Below are 14,314 nucleotides of genomic sequence, written 5' to 3' on the forward strand. Positions count from 1 at the left end.
GGGTAACCCCCACTCCTTCAGCATCTGGGAAAGGCCCGGGTCAAGAGGAAAACCTTCCAAGTGATGGCAGCGAAACCCTTGCACTCTCTGTATCTGTGCCGGGGAGCATGGTGCTTGAGGCGAGTTGGCTGTGGTGGTCACCTAGCAGAGTTACCTTCCCACAGGGCTATGGTAGAACTGTCAGTGCCTCCTCTGGGACTGAGCCAGTACTAGCTTGAAGAAAAATGGCTTGGACCAGTGCAAAAGCACTTGGAGTTTGCTAGGTCCAAAGTGCTCCCCTAAAATCGTAATGCTGGTGACAATATCCTAAACACTGGGACTTTGGCCTAGTGGTAGGTTTGTGTGTGTCAGGTACCTCCCTCAATCTTCCTGGCTCCTCCCTCAATCTGCTTCCCAGCATCAATTACGTAGGACAAAGGAGTCTGATTAGTCTGAACACCTCGCCACCCTGCCAACTGTCATACTGACTGCTCGATTTCACACGCTCCCCCCCCCCCCCGGCCTCCAAGCAGGAGATAGCTGTGATGCTTGCATCCCCAGTGACCTTCCTTTCTGCCCTTAGCAAGGTCCAGTTTGATGGTGTCACTCCACTCACGCCTGTAAAGTTGGCTTTCATTTGTTTTCAGTTAACTTACATTTACACAGCTACTCTGTTAAGTCATGGTAAGTGGGTAAGTAGGCAGAGCAGCTTCAGGGAAAGGGTGGGGGGGGGATTGATTCTGGACTTTCTGTGGATATGCTCACCTAAACTCCAATGATGTAGACAATCCAGGGGACAGTGGGACTCTCGTGGAGTTTGATTCTCAGATGACAGTAACGTCTGACCTCCCCAGGTATATCTGGTTTACCAGACTTCTGATTCATCTGGTTTTAAGGAAAACAAATCCTTGAAAAATAGAGTATTGGCATAATAAAAAAAAAAACAAACAAAAAACCAAACCAAACGAAAAAACCTTTTGCATAGTGCAAACTTTAGGTGGTGATTCTCAATGGAGGCAGAGGAAATAAGAGCGTCTTCTTAGGGTTGCCTGTTTGAAAGAGAGGCTCACTAGCCCCAGCTGGCCTAGAACTTGCAATGTAGGGCTGGCCTTAAACCCACAGGGTTCTGCCTGCCTCTGACTCCTGGACTGAAGGAAACGCTGTCACAGCTGACTCCTCTGCCCCCATCCCCTCTCTTCCTGTCTATGAGGTTCTGCCCCTGTCTGCCACACACTCCTGCTGCTGAGATGCCCTGTCTCCCCACAGCGCAGGGGCAGCAGAGTGAGCCCCCCATGACGGATGGAGCCTCTAAAACCACCAGCAGCCAAAGTGAATCTTTGCTGCCAAAGACAGTTGTTAAAAAAGGAAAGGAAGAAGAAAGAAGAATCCTGCCTCAGTGTCAGATTGAAATGAGTCCAAGGATGGCAAGGAAGGATTTCTATGTCACTATGGCTGCAGTGCAGGTTAAAACCCAGGCACTGGGCCATGGTGACGCACAACTTTAATCCCAGCACTCAGGAGGAGGGGCAGGAAGAGCTCTGTGAGTTTGAGGCCAGCGTGGTGTACAGAGCAAGTTCCAGGCTTCAAAGCTACACTGAGAAACCCTGTCTCAAACAAAACAAAAACAAACAACAACAACCAAAAAACCAAAACAAACTAACTCCAAAAAAAAAAAAAAAAAAAAAAAAAAAAAAGCAAGAAACAAAAACCTCGAAGTTGCTAGTCAAGGCTGATAGGAAGACTGCAAAGAACAAAGCGATGGGACCAGTCTGACTATCAGTGTCACCCACAGCCTAAGGCATAGCTGGGCTTGGAATGTGAGCTGATGGTGGAGAACCAGTTGAACAATAGAGAATGAAAGCACATTTTACTATGTAGGATGCTAAGCCACAGTACAGCAGAAAACTCAGTATGTGCTAAGTTTCGTGTCCTAACTCAGTAGAAGCTTCAGTCAGCTGTGTCTTAGGCAGCTGGGATAAAGACAGAATAATAGGTGAAAAGAGAAAATCCACTCCTGGCTGCAAAACAGCCACAGCCCTTGTGGGAAACTTCGGACAGAGGAACTGAGCTCCAGGCTCAGTATGGGAGAGTACTGGGTCAAAGGACAGAGGCTCTGTCATCATAAACATCTTCTTCCAAATAATTCGAGATTTACAGACAAACAAGAGAGCTGCACACATCCTTATCTCATCCCTAAGGTTAACCGCAGCACAAACCTTGGAGTCAGGGAGCTCCTGAGCCACAGCCCTCTCAACTGATTTTTAGTTGTGTCTTAGTTTTTTATTGCTGTGGCAAAATGCCATAACCAAACACAACTTGGGAGGCAAGGCTTTATTTCATGTTACAGCTTCAAGTCCATCCATCATCCAGGTAAGTCAGGGCAGGAACTCCAGGCAGAGCTATTGATACAGAGGCCATGGAGGGACAGTGTTCACTGGCTTGCACTCTATGGCTTGCTCAGTCTGCTTTGTTATAGCACCCAGGACCACCTGCTCAGGGTGGCACCTCCCACATCAGCACAGTGAGCTGGCCCTCTGACATCAATTACTAGTTAAGACAGACTCACCTATTATCCAGTCTTATGGAGGCATTTTCTCAGTTGAGTTTTCTTCTTCTCAATGACTCAGCCTGTGTCAAATTGACATAAAACTAGCCAGTGCAGGCAAAATGTTCCCATGACGAATTTCTACCTGGATCTTATTTCTTTATGAACTGCTTTGTTTCTTTGTTGTTGCTGCTTTTGGTTTTTTGAGACAGGGTTTTTCTCTTTAGCTTTGGAGGCTGTCCTGAAACTTGATCAAGCTGGCCTCAAACTCACAGAGATCCACCTGTCTCTGCCTCCGAATGCTAGGATTAAAGGTGTGTACCACCACTGCCCGGCTGTGAACTACTTTTAAGTTTGATAATTTGCTTTGGTTTTAAAATTAATTAATTTGCTTATTTATTGAGGGGGTATGGAGTGTATATGGGGGCCAGAGGATATCTACCCAGAGTCAGCTCTCTTCTGCCACTGCGTGCGTTCTAGGGATTGAACTCAGGTCATCAAGCTTGGCAGCGGCCACTTTTACTCATTGAGCCATCTCACTGGCCCACACTGGCCCAGGCAGTCTTACTTTTAGGCTTTAAGTTTGCTTTCTCTTTCTGGAACACATTTGACCTACCTTTACCAAAGCATCTCCTTAGGCTCCTCCCATCAGGAACAATACCTCCATCTTGTCCATCACTGCCTTGATGGTTACCACCAATCACTGCTTGGGAAGGGTTCTGAGCCATGGTTTTTAGGGAGCCTCTCACTTGGGGGTTGTGTTATGGTGGAAGTTCCACCCAAGCCCCTCTCCCCTATCTCCCTCCCTCAGAAAGCCCGACAAATGATGACCCCTTCACCAGAGATGCTCAAGACCACTCCCACAGGGTGTTTAAACTGTCCCACAGAAAATAGACCAGTGGTCTCCCTTTCCCATATCCTCTCTGGGGGGGTGGCCTAGAAGGCCAACGGAAACACTGTATCCATTGAACATGGGCTTTTTCTAATTCGGTTTGATTTGGTCTGATTTGGATTGCTGCATTGGCGGACTTATTGGGGTGCAGAAACTTTTCAGGTGGCATGGATTTTTTTTTGCAGCTCTGGCAGGCATCCCGTGGAGGATGTGTCTCCTTCCCTGCTCCTCACACCAGGGCGAGTGAAGTCAGTGCATCTTGGGTCTGATGGCATCTTTGACCTACTGCATAAGGGGCTTTCTCCTATAAAATGACTCTGTTTCCTGATGTAGCTCTGATTATCTTGTGGGCCTTTAAATGTATCCTTTCTAATCAAGGTATACACAATATGGGCAATGTGTTTTGGTAATGCATTTACCAAATGTCTTATATTTGTTATTACTATGGATGATGATGACAGTTGAAACAAGTAGTCCATTTGTAGCCTAGGCTGGTCTGTCCCAGATTACCCTGCCTGTGTCTTCCAAGTGCTGATTGCAGGCATGCACTACCACTCTCAGACTTCCAAACGCTCTGTGTATCTGAGGAAAGCTATACCTACCAGCAGGCATATCTGTTGGACAGTAAATGGCTTATTTCTTAAAATGTGACTCTATCTGATGGGAAACATGTGACAGCCCCACAGACTGAAGGGAAGGGTTTAGAGTAAGGGTCACAGTGATGGCTCACAGTGATGCAGCACAGGGCCACGCAGATTCCATCATCAAGTTAGACAACGGAGCCACAGCCAGTGCCTTCCAGGGTGACTATGGTGACCTGGAGACAGACGCACAGATCTCCAGGTAGAGAAGGCTACTGTAGCCTTCAGAATGGGCAGGACAGAAAACCTTTTTAATCCACGAGTTTATCCTGGTTATGTTACCACAAGGTGGTTAAAAGAGCCTTGTGCTCCAAGGTGAATTAAACAGTTTTCTTTTTTAAAGAAAAAAAAGTGTAGTTGTTCAAGTTGTTCAAGTCATTTACCATTTGGAAAGCAAACAGCCGTCAGATGCACGTTTCTTGGCAGACAGTGAAAAGTAACAAAACACTGCTAATTTGTGCTTTCAAGAGAAAGGTGATGTGGTGCTTTTTTAAAGTAACAAGGAAAACCAATGTCTTTAAGAATTTGAGGGAACCTTCTGGAGACAGATGGGCTAAAATTTTATTGTGGTTCAGAATAGCTTAAGTTATTATCAAAATGTTCCTGGTTGCATGTTTAAAAAAAAAAATGGCACTAAAAGTGGGAGAGATGGCTCAGCAGGAAACAGAGCTTGCTGCCAGATCTGAAGTACAAAGACTCCACAAACTAGCTAGGCCATGCTCTTAAGGAAGGAGAGAGGGGAGGCAGTATAGGGAAAGAGCAGAATGGGGCTAACCTGGCCTCTACAGAGTCTGGACAGATGTAGACAGAACAGACTCACTTCATCTGGGTGGGCTCCTGGAATGCTTTGGTTTCTGAGATAGGGTGTCAAGTAGTTCAGGCTGGTCTTGAACTCACTATGCAACTGAGGATGACCCTGAGCCCCCGTCCCTCCTGTCTGTTCCTCCTGAGTATCTGGTTAGTAGACCAGCACTGTACAAACAGAGCCACATCCCCAACTGCCTAGGTGCCTTTTAAATGTGTGCATTGTCAGGAGGGCTGACAGCTGTTCTTCCTGGGTATGTGTGATCAGAACCAAGTGCTATCTGTCTGTCTAGGGAGGAGGGTGGACTCTGCTTTTTGTCATTTCACAACAATGGAGGCAGGTCGCATCTGTACAGCAATAGTTAGGCCTAGTATTTTGTTCAGCAAGCCTGAGAACGTGAAAAGTTATGAAAACACTATTGGTTTGAAAACAAAGGATTTCCCAGGCTGCAAATCAGATCCTGCCTCTCTCTCCTGTTATTGTGACTCAGAATCCTCAAGGCTGCAGGGGCTGCCGTGAAGTGCACTTCCCCCTTTTACAGGTGGTACAGTAAAGTTCTCTGAACCCTTCCAGGAACGTTTTCAGTGTCGACACATGCTCCATGCCCACTGCGCACAGACGGAAGGGATTTTTATAATCAGAACTGGCGGGAATGCCCCACACAAGCCGCGAGCGTGCTGCACTGGCAGCATAGCCCAAGATGGAAACCATTCCTACCTGCTTTGCATTGGCTCTTTCCTCACAAGGGGTTGCACTGTCAATATTAGGGACACGGACTGGGGAACTCAGCGCTAGTGTGCTGTGAGTTCCATTGCAGTGCCCTATGAATCAGGTATGGTGGGGGCACCCCTGTGACGCCAGCATGCGGGATCAAAAGTTATAAAGGGTCATCTTCAACTATATGCTACATTTGAGGCCAGCTGAGTGACATGAGATCTATCCCACACCCCAAAAAGAATTTTACAGTATGGTCCCAGAGAACATGTGAAAGTGTGGGAATGGACTTACTCAGCACCTGGAGGGGCCCCAGGAGAAGCTGGGTACACAAACAGCTGCATACAAATGGCTGAGTGGGCAGGTTGCGAACCCTCAAGCTTTACGTAGCCAAGAGCTTTTTGGCTCCATCCATAAACCTATGAACAGCTCTGTGGACTCGACAGTCTCCCTCTTACTCTAGAGTCTGCTAGAGTCTCCTCTGAAGGAGCAGATCCTGGGGGAGCGGGATGGTGGGGTGGGAGAGAAGGCTTGCTTGGGTCAGATGTGCGAGTAGCTTTGACTGTTTATTACTAAGAAACTTCCTTCATACAAGCGTTTAAAGCTCAAATAGAACCACCTGCTCTGGGGCTGGAGAGGTGACTCCGTGGTTAAGTGTTCTTGCTGTGCAACTGTGAGTACCCAAGCAACAAGTGGGGTGTGGCTTCACCAATGGCTGCAACCAATGCTGTGGGGGACAGAGACAGGAGGGCCATTGCTGGCTGCCAGCGAGGAACGAATGCAAGCCCCACTTTAGGAAGAGACCTTGCCTCAAAGGAGTAAGGTTAAGGATGAGAGAAGGGGCTCAAAAGCTACACAGAGAAACCCTGTCTTGAATCCCCCCTAAAAATGAGAGAATACTTCCCTCTCCTAACCCCCCAACTCTTGCACCCTCATACACACCACACACACACACACACACACACACACACACACACACACACACACTCACAAGAATTAGAAAAACAAAGTATAATCACTTTGGGGGATTTCCAGTCTGTTCCATATTAAACCGTGACCAAGGGAAGTCTTGCCAAGGGCAAGCCACATGCTTGGGTTTCATCACACAAAAATTACTTTCAGGCCAAAGTTGTTGTTCTTTCCAAGACACAACTGTGTGGTACTGTCCAAGCCTCGGGGTCTTTGTTGGAGACCAGGACAGTGGTGGCGCCTGGTGCATTGGGATGTGATCCGAGGGAGACGAGATGGCATGCAGTAAATAAGTCATGTACCGGTCGGTGCTGTCCAGGAAAGCACCTGAGCTTTCTTGTTGGCAGTCACCCAAAAGCAGGGCTTCAAGTCTGTTCAAGACCTTTCCAGGGAATGAACTTGCTCCCATGCCTGAAGGTTTGCCATGGACACTTCAGTGGAGGGGCTAAGGGTTGAGGGTAGGACCACACCCCTGAGCTGAAGTTCTTGTTCTTGAGCTTACACAAAGGCAAACAGGAAACTCTGGGGCAGAGGGGATATAGGAGAGAGCTGTACTATAGCCAGGCACATCAGGCTACCCGTCATGGTTTGAAGTGATGTAATCGTATGTCAAGTTGACCACGACTTGCTATGGTTAATCTCATTGTCAGCTTGAATGGCTTCAGAATTACATAGAAGGCCAGCCTCTGACCTGGTGTGAGGGTGTTTAAAGAGAAGTTTCACCTTGAATATGGACAGCATCATTCCATGGGCTGGGACCCAAGACTGAATGAGAAGCCACAACAGCATAGGTGGTTGTTCAGTTGGTGGCAGGCCTGCATATATCAAAGGCTGACCTCCCTCTCGTGCAAACAGGTGACATGAACTGTAGCATCTGGTCTTCGTGGGTCTCCAGCCTGTTCCCCCACCCCATGCCCTATTAGCTCTGGTTCAGGTATTTCTTCTTGCAGAGCCTGACAAGCAGTGGTGTCCCTGCCTCAGGTCCCTGGCAGTTGATGCCACAGCAGGAGGGAGCTGTTATTGGTTCTTCTCCAGTCAGGTTTTTTCTCTGTTCAACACCCACATGGCTTCCCTACTGCGTTCTAACTGAGAAGAGGAGGCTTACAGAGACCCCCCAGGAGCTGCTTCATGCATCCAAGGGGCACTTTGGGTGATAAGGTCCCCCTGCTCACTCATCAGTAACCAGCCTTCTTTCTCCCTCTCCTCATCAAGCTCCACCCATCTTTTCAGGAGTACCTGGGCACCTTCAGTTCCCCTGGTCCAGGGCAGGAAACCAGAGCCTCAGGGCACAAGGTGGGAAATGTGTGAACCATGGAACAGAGCTCAGAGGTTCCATCACAGTCTCACAGTTTGAATATTCAGCACCCCATCTACTCATAGAAGTATGAGTTTTTTTGTTGTTGCTGTTTCTTTTTATTATTATTATTATTATTTAGCTAGCATCCTAAGGCTTTCATCATCGCATTTTCATACATAAGTGAAAGAGTCCTGGCTGTCCTTTAACTCTCTGTATACCAGGCTGTCCTCAAACTCACAGAGATCTGCCTGCCTCTGCCTCCCAAGTGCTGGGATTTAAGGCATGTGCCACCATGGCCTGGCACACATAAATGTCTTTATATCTTGTTCTTTGCTCCCCATGGAGCATGACCTGTGTGAGATCAAACAGTTCCCACATGTGGCATCCGTGTGGTGACAGTCATCACACACAGAGGTGGGCCTTGTCCCCATAGGCTCAGGATTTTAGCAGTCAACACAGGTCAGCTGACAATCCAGCACCTGTGTGCTGACATTAAACAAACTTAAAAGACCCAGAGAGGAATGTGTTACTACTCAGCAGGAACTTAGAGTAGACAAGGTTGCCACTCTTTCTAGAGGCCAGGTTGCATGCGGGCCTGTGTCAACCAGGAGTGGCTGGGGCTTCTAGAGGCTGTGCTAGGTGAAAGCTGGAGGGGATTTCTGTCATAGTCAAGATGACAGCAGAACACCCCTGTTGCCATGGGAAGAGGCACCTGAATATTTCAGTTGGGGATTCACAAAAGTCCCTGCCAGGGGCCTGAAGCTGCCTCTACAGGCCCCTAGTTGATCCTGCTGGCTTCTACTCATTGGTGTAACACCCCAGAGACCAGGGACAAGTACAGACCATACGTTTGTGGAACACACACACACACACACACACACACACCTACATTTTCACTTAACTACAGAGCCAGAGCAGTGGGCTAGAGGCTGTCTTCACATTGTGTAACCTCTGGAGTTAGGGTGTTTGCTTGGCTGTGCCCCTGGTGGTCATAAGTCCACCCTTGCTGCATAGAAACTTCCAGGGCGAATGCCACTGCAGGGACAGTCCCAAGGCCACACGAACTCGACTGTGGGTATGTCAGCTCACAGCAGAGACTTGGGTGACAGGCTCCACTCCCAAAGAAACAACAACAACAACAAAAAGTCAGAACTAATTGTTTCTGTCTTGTTTTCCTAGTTAAGTATGCAAAGGAGAAATGCTGATGGAAGGCTATAAATAATAATAAGTTGAAAATAGCTCTTTTGACAAGTATAAACTGAGCGTACTAGGTGTTGGGAACACAGTGTTTTCTTGTTTAATTGGGAACCATCCTTTTCTCTCCCAGCTGAATGTGAAATGAAGGGAGCCTCCAATACCAAAGCCCACATGGACTGTCTGAGGATGCTTTGGCCTGTCAGTCCAATGCAACTCTGTCTGTACAGATGCCAGAGGAAGTGATCACCTGAGTCACCTGCTTCAGAGAACAAGCATAGGACCTCACAACCTATCACATCCCCAGCATTTGGGGACTTGCCGTGATGGTGTTGGAGTTTGGCATAGAGCAGTCACTGGTTGCCCTTAACTTCCATTCCTGGATTGAGGTTAGACACAGGCTTAAGTGCCATGTGTATTATTCTGCTGAAAATACATCCTAGCATTGTTCTGACCCTGGTGGCTTTGTTAATGTGAGGATGGTGCTGCTGCCCTCTACTGGCAGAGGAAGATACAGGCTTCCAGCTGACCTACAGCGGGCTGGATAAAGAGGCTGTCACTAACATGAGCCCCTAGGAAGACTGGTGATACTAAAAGTGAAAGTGTTATTAATGCTTCAAGTTAGTTCTAGACAGGATTTTCATTTCCTTCACCCTTGACATTTTAAATCTTTTATTATTATTATTTGGTATATGTGTAAGGGAGCATACCACAGTGAGCATGTAGGTTGGAGGATAGCTTGTGGGAGTTAATTCTCTGTCCCCTATGTGTATCCTAGGTGTGAAGCTCAGGTTGTCAGTGAGCACCTTCACCTGCAGCGCCATTTTGCTGGCCCATGTGGGATTTTAACCTTCTTAGATGTATTAATTTGCTCTATTGTGTGTTCAACATTATCGGGGCTGTTTGTGTTTCTGTGTACTGTGGACACCTTTGTAAAAACCCATTCCATTTTATTTACTTCATATGCTGTTAACACTTTTAGGAATATATTTGCTGTGCCAATTTAAATTATGTTTTTCTGGTTTCTTTTATAGTATGGGTTACTTTTTATTTGACCACCTCTGTACATCCCTTATTAGCCTTCTATTATCAGTTCATATTAATTACACATGCCATGGATTTTATGAGACTTTTTACATTTGTGTATAAGCTCGGATTATATTTTTTCATTACTTATGCTTTCCCCTCACACTGGCTCCCTTCCTAGTTCCTATCACCCCCTTTACTTCAGGGAGAGAGTGTCCATGCTTAACTCCTTCAAGCCTGGCTCTCTCTGAGTAATTTCCATTCAGAGGGGAAGCACTCAGGAGCCAGCAATGTTTCTGTTAGTCTCAGAAAATATAGTCTCAGAAAATAGCATTTATAAATGTAGATTTCTGTTTAGTTGTTTAGTTTAGAATATTACCACACATCTAAAAATTGCCTTGGCCATCCCAGTCATCAATGGCAATTGACATTATGCGCCTATTGTGAAAGCGCCTGGGAGTTGCCTTCAGGGTATCAGCGTTTTGCAGGCTGCTCAAAAGCCAGCTTTGGCAGGATGGTAGGCAACTGCAAGCCCTATGTGCCTGCATCTGGGTGCTAAGATACTGGTGGGCGTCTGTGCTGTTGTTGGGGCTCTGGGAAGTCCATGGCTGCCTCCACCATTGTCACAGGAAATAGTCACACAGGTGGCTCGGTGGGTAAAGATGCCTGTCACTGGGCTTGAAAACCCAAGTTCCATCCCTAAGAAGGCAGGAGAGCAATTCCCTTAAGTTGTCCTCTGACCTCTACACATGTACTGGAAGAAGAGACAGGGGGAGGGTGTAAAAGAAGAGGGAGAGGGTGTAAAGAGGGAGGGGGAGAAGCATGCTTTGTACCAGAAACTAGAACTTGAAGGACTTTCTCCTCAGGTGGTTTTGTGGCCAATGGTCATGTGACACACAGCAAGCTATATAACCAAGTCCCATGAGAATAAGCATCCTAGTAGCAAGAGTGGCACCGTATTGTTCTACACACCCGGACTTGTCTCCTGTGTCTCACAGGCTCCTGACCCACAACCAGTGTGAGCCAGCCCTTCATATACCTGGGAGAGGGGCCCAAGCCACCCTCTGGTGGGGACAGGTCAAGTGTCCCAGGCTTCTCTTTTCAGATCTCCTGGGTCTAGAGCAGGCCACACCCTGAGCTAGCTGGCATCCAGTACATGAGGATATCCAATGGCCTAATGAGCTTGGGGTAGAGTGTGTCAGCTGGTCCATGCTGTTTACTCAGGTCAGGCTGCCTTCTCTCCTCACATGGAAGCCTGTCTCCCCCTCAGAGGGGACTTGGCTGACGCCATAGGAGATGCTTGAGAACTGTGCTCAAGTCATTCTCCACAAGGGACTGTGGGTCACCTCCATCCACAGGGTTAGCACGGGCATGGGTGCAAAGCACCCTCCCTACCCCTTGATCTGTCTCACACTGTGTAAACCTTGGTTTTGGTGACTGTGGGAGGGTGCGGGGATGGAAGTCTGGGTCGTATGGATCCTAAGCCAGCTTTGTATGAGTCACGTGCAACCCTCAGCCTGGTTTTTGATGTTCCATTCCAGGCTTCAGCTCACTGATGGCAAATCTGACTAATTCATTAAAGGGGAGAGGGGTTCCCATGGGTTAGCAACTCCAGCAGCCTGTATCTGGTTCCCGGTTGAATGCTCAGCTGTCTTTGCACAGGGGCACTGTTTGCTGTCAGTCCTAGCAGACTGTCTCATGGTACAGAGGCCCTTGCACAAAGGCATCATGGAGAGGGACAGCACCCAACTGCAGTCCTGTTTGTCCACCCAGCCCGTTCTGGCCAGCTTGTCTTTATCTGGTGGACAGATGCCCATTATGTACTCAGATGGAGAGCTGACTTCCAGCTCCTGCAAGCAGCATTCTGACTCCAGGCAGTTGTTTTCCTAAAAGGCTTTTTTTTTTTTTTTCCACTTGCAGTTGCTTCCCGCTAGTCTGCCAGAACCAGCCAAGGTGGCAGCTCATGTTTGTGTCCAGCTGTTGGCTGTTAGACTGGCTACTTATACAAACTTTAAACTAACCTTTAATGGTTTCATAGCCCAGGCTGGCTTTGAACTTGCAGTAATTCAATTGCTTCAGCCTCCTGAATTCTAGATTTTGAGCTTGTGCTACGACAACAGGCTTGTGTAAATGCCTTGCTACAGGGCTGAGGGTCTGATTTGCTGGCAGTTAGACGTGTCGTGGAGTCATTAACCCACTTAAAGGGAAGTAACTCTGGGGCAACAGTTCCTGCTCTCTGACCTTGGGAGGGACCAGAAAGCACTTGAAATGTGTTAACACACTGAAAGATAAGAACACTGATTTGTTCCTGGTAAGTTGACCACATTCCCTTGGGTGGCTCCAAACCCAGGAGTATAGGAGTGGCACAAACTTGAGTTACCTGGTGTGGGAGTGGATCTGGGTGGAGTTAGGGGACAGACTCAGGGGATACCCTGAGTCAAATTCTCAACAAAATATTTTTTAAAAATGGGCATGCTTCTAAGTCACTAATTGTGACATGGAGGATTCAGAGTAGACATTAATTAGGAAATGGGACACCACACACACACACACACACACACACACAAAATCAGCATCCCAGTGTTCTATCAGAGGACCAGGTTGAAAGAGAGGAGGCTCAAATTCAATAGCTTATCACTGAAGGCAGAGAAGTATTTGCATTTCAAACCAATTCTTGATCAAATGTCTCAGCCACCCTCATTAAATTCTAAAGCCAGGGGCCTGAGAGATGGCTCAGTGGTTAAGAGTGCTTACTATCCGGCAGAGGCCCTGAGTGCTATTCCTAGCACTGGCGTTGGGTGACTCATAATTACCTGTTAATTCCAGCTCCTGGGGATGTGACATCTCTAGTCTCCACAGGAATCTGCACTCACACGTATCCACACACAGACATATAACAAACATAAACACGGTGCCTGAACAAAAAACTTGTTACTATGGCAGCTCATGCTGCCATTTGTCACTGCAGTCCTCATCAGGGTGTGGGGAATATGGTCAGTTTAGTGAGGCATCTCTGGCCAGGCAGGGGCTACAACCCCCTCTTCAGATGCTCCTGGAACAACTCCCACTGAGGCCCACGGTTGCTCTGTTGCTCAGACACCATGGACTCTAACCCTCTGGTACCCCTGTGCCACGCGTGGGTCTCCTGAGTGGGTGTACACCATGCCCAGTGAAGGAAGTCAGGGCTATGCAGTTTGGAGGCTCTGGAGATGGAGACTTGCCCCAAATCTGATGCTAGCAGGGTGTCTGTGCAAAGGTTGGTTAAGAGCTCTTAGAACTAAGTGCCACTGTCCACTGAGCCCCTGGTTTCTTGCTTCCTTACCTGCTGCCATTTGAATTTCTGACCTCTCTTGCATCTTGAGTGGTTACTGGAGGATCTCCCGCTGGCCTCCTAAGTGATGCAGGAGCAATGACCAGGGACACTTTGTTAAGTAGCTCCATGTGGCTGGAGTGACAGTCACTGAGCTCTTGAGGGCGCCTTTCACTTTTCTTCTGGAGACAAACTCAAAACCCTACAATAAGGAATGTCTATCACTGTCATGCGCATGCTGTCGACGTAACGGGCTATTTGATGCCATTATTCATAAACCATGCTTGCAAAGCTAGCCCTCAGTTACCCTGCACTGGCAGAAGAACCAAGTGAGACCAATGGTCATGGAAACATCTTCAGCAGAGAGAAGACAGGTGCACCCCAGCTACGATTTCAGTAGTGCTTCCGAGAACATGACAACCACACTAACTGGGGTCCTTGGAGGCGATTCTGGACTACAGGGGTCCTCCAGGGACAGGGAAGTGGTGGTAGGATGCCAGGAAACCCAGCAGGGCTGATCTGATGTGGCCTTATGCTAATTTTACAATGTTAATCTGGCTTCTTTCCCTTCTGAAAAAAATGAAAACCCTGGTACCTTTTCCTTCCTTGACACAGTGTGGGCTTCATCTAATCTCATTCTTGGAGGGTGTGGAAATAACAATTTCTGAAAGCACCCTTTTCCACTAACCACCAGTAAGCATCCACGTGCCCCGCCCCACTACAGATTCTACACAGCACCTCCACTTAACTGTTGTTTTCTGACAACTTAAGTAAATGTATGAGTGCTTTGTCCATATGTATGCATGCACACCAGAAGAGGGAGGGCATCAGACCCTGTTTTAGATGGTTATGAGCCACTATGTGGGTGCTGAGAATTGAACTCAGGACCTCCGGGAGAGCAGCAGAGCAGTCAGTGCTCCTCACCTCTGAGCCATCTCTCCA

This window comes from Phodopus roborovskii, unplaced genomic scaffold (assembly GCF_943737965.1).
Source record: "Phodopus roborovskii unplaced genomic scaffold, PHOROB, whole genome shotgun sequence".
NCBI lineage: Eukaryota > Metazoa > Chordata > Mammalia > Rodentia > Cricetidae > Phodopus > Phodopus roborovskii.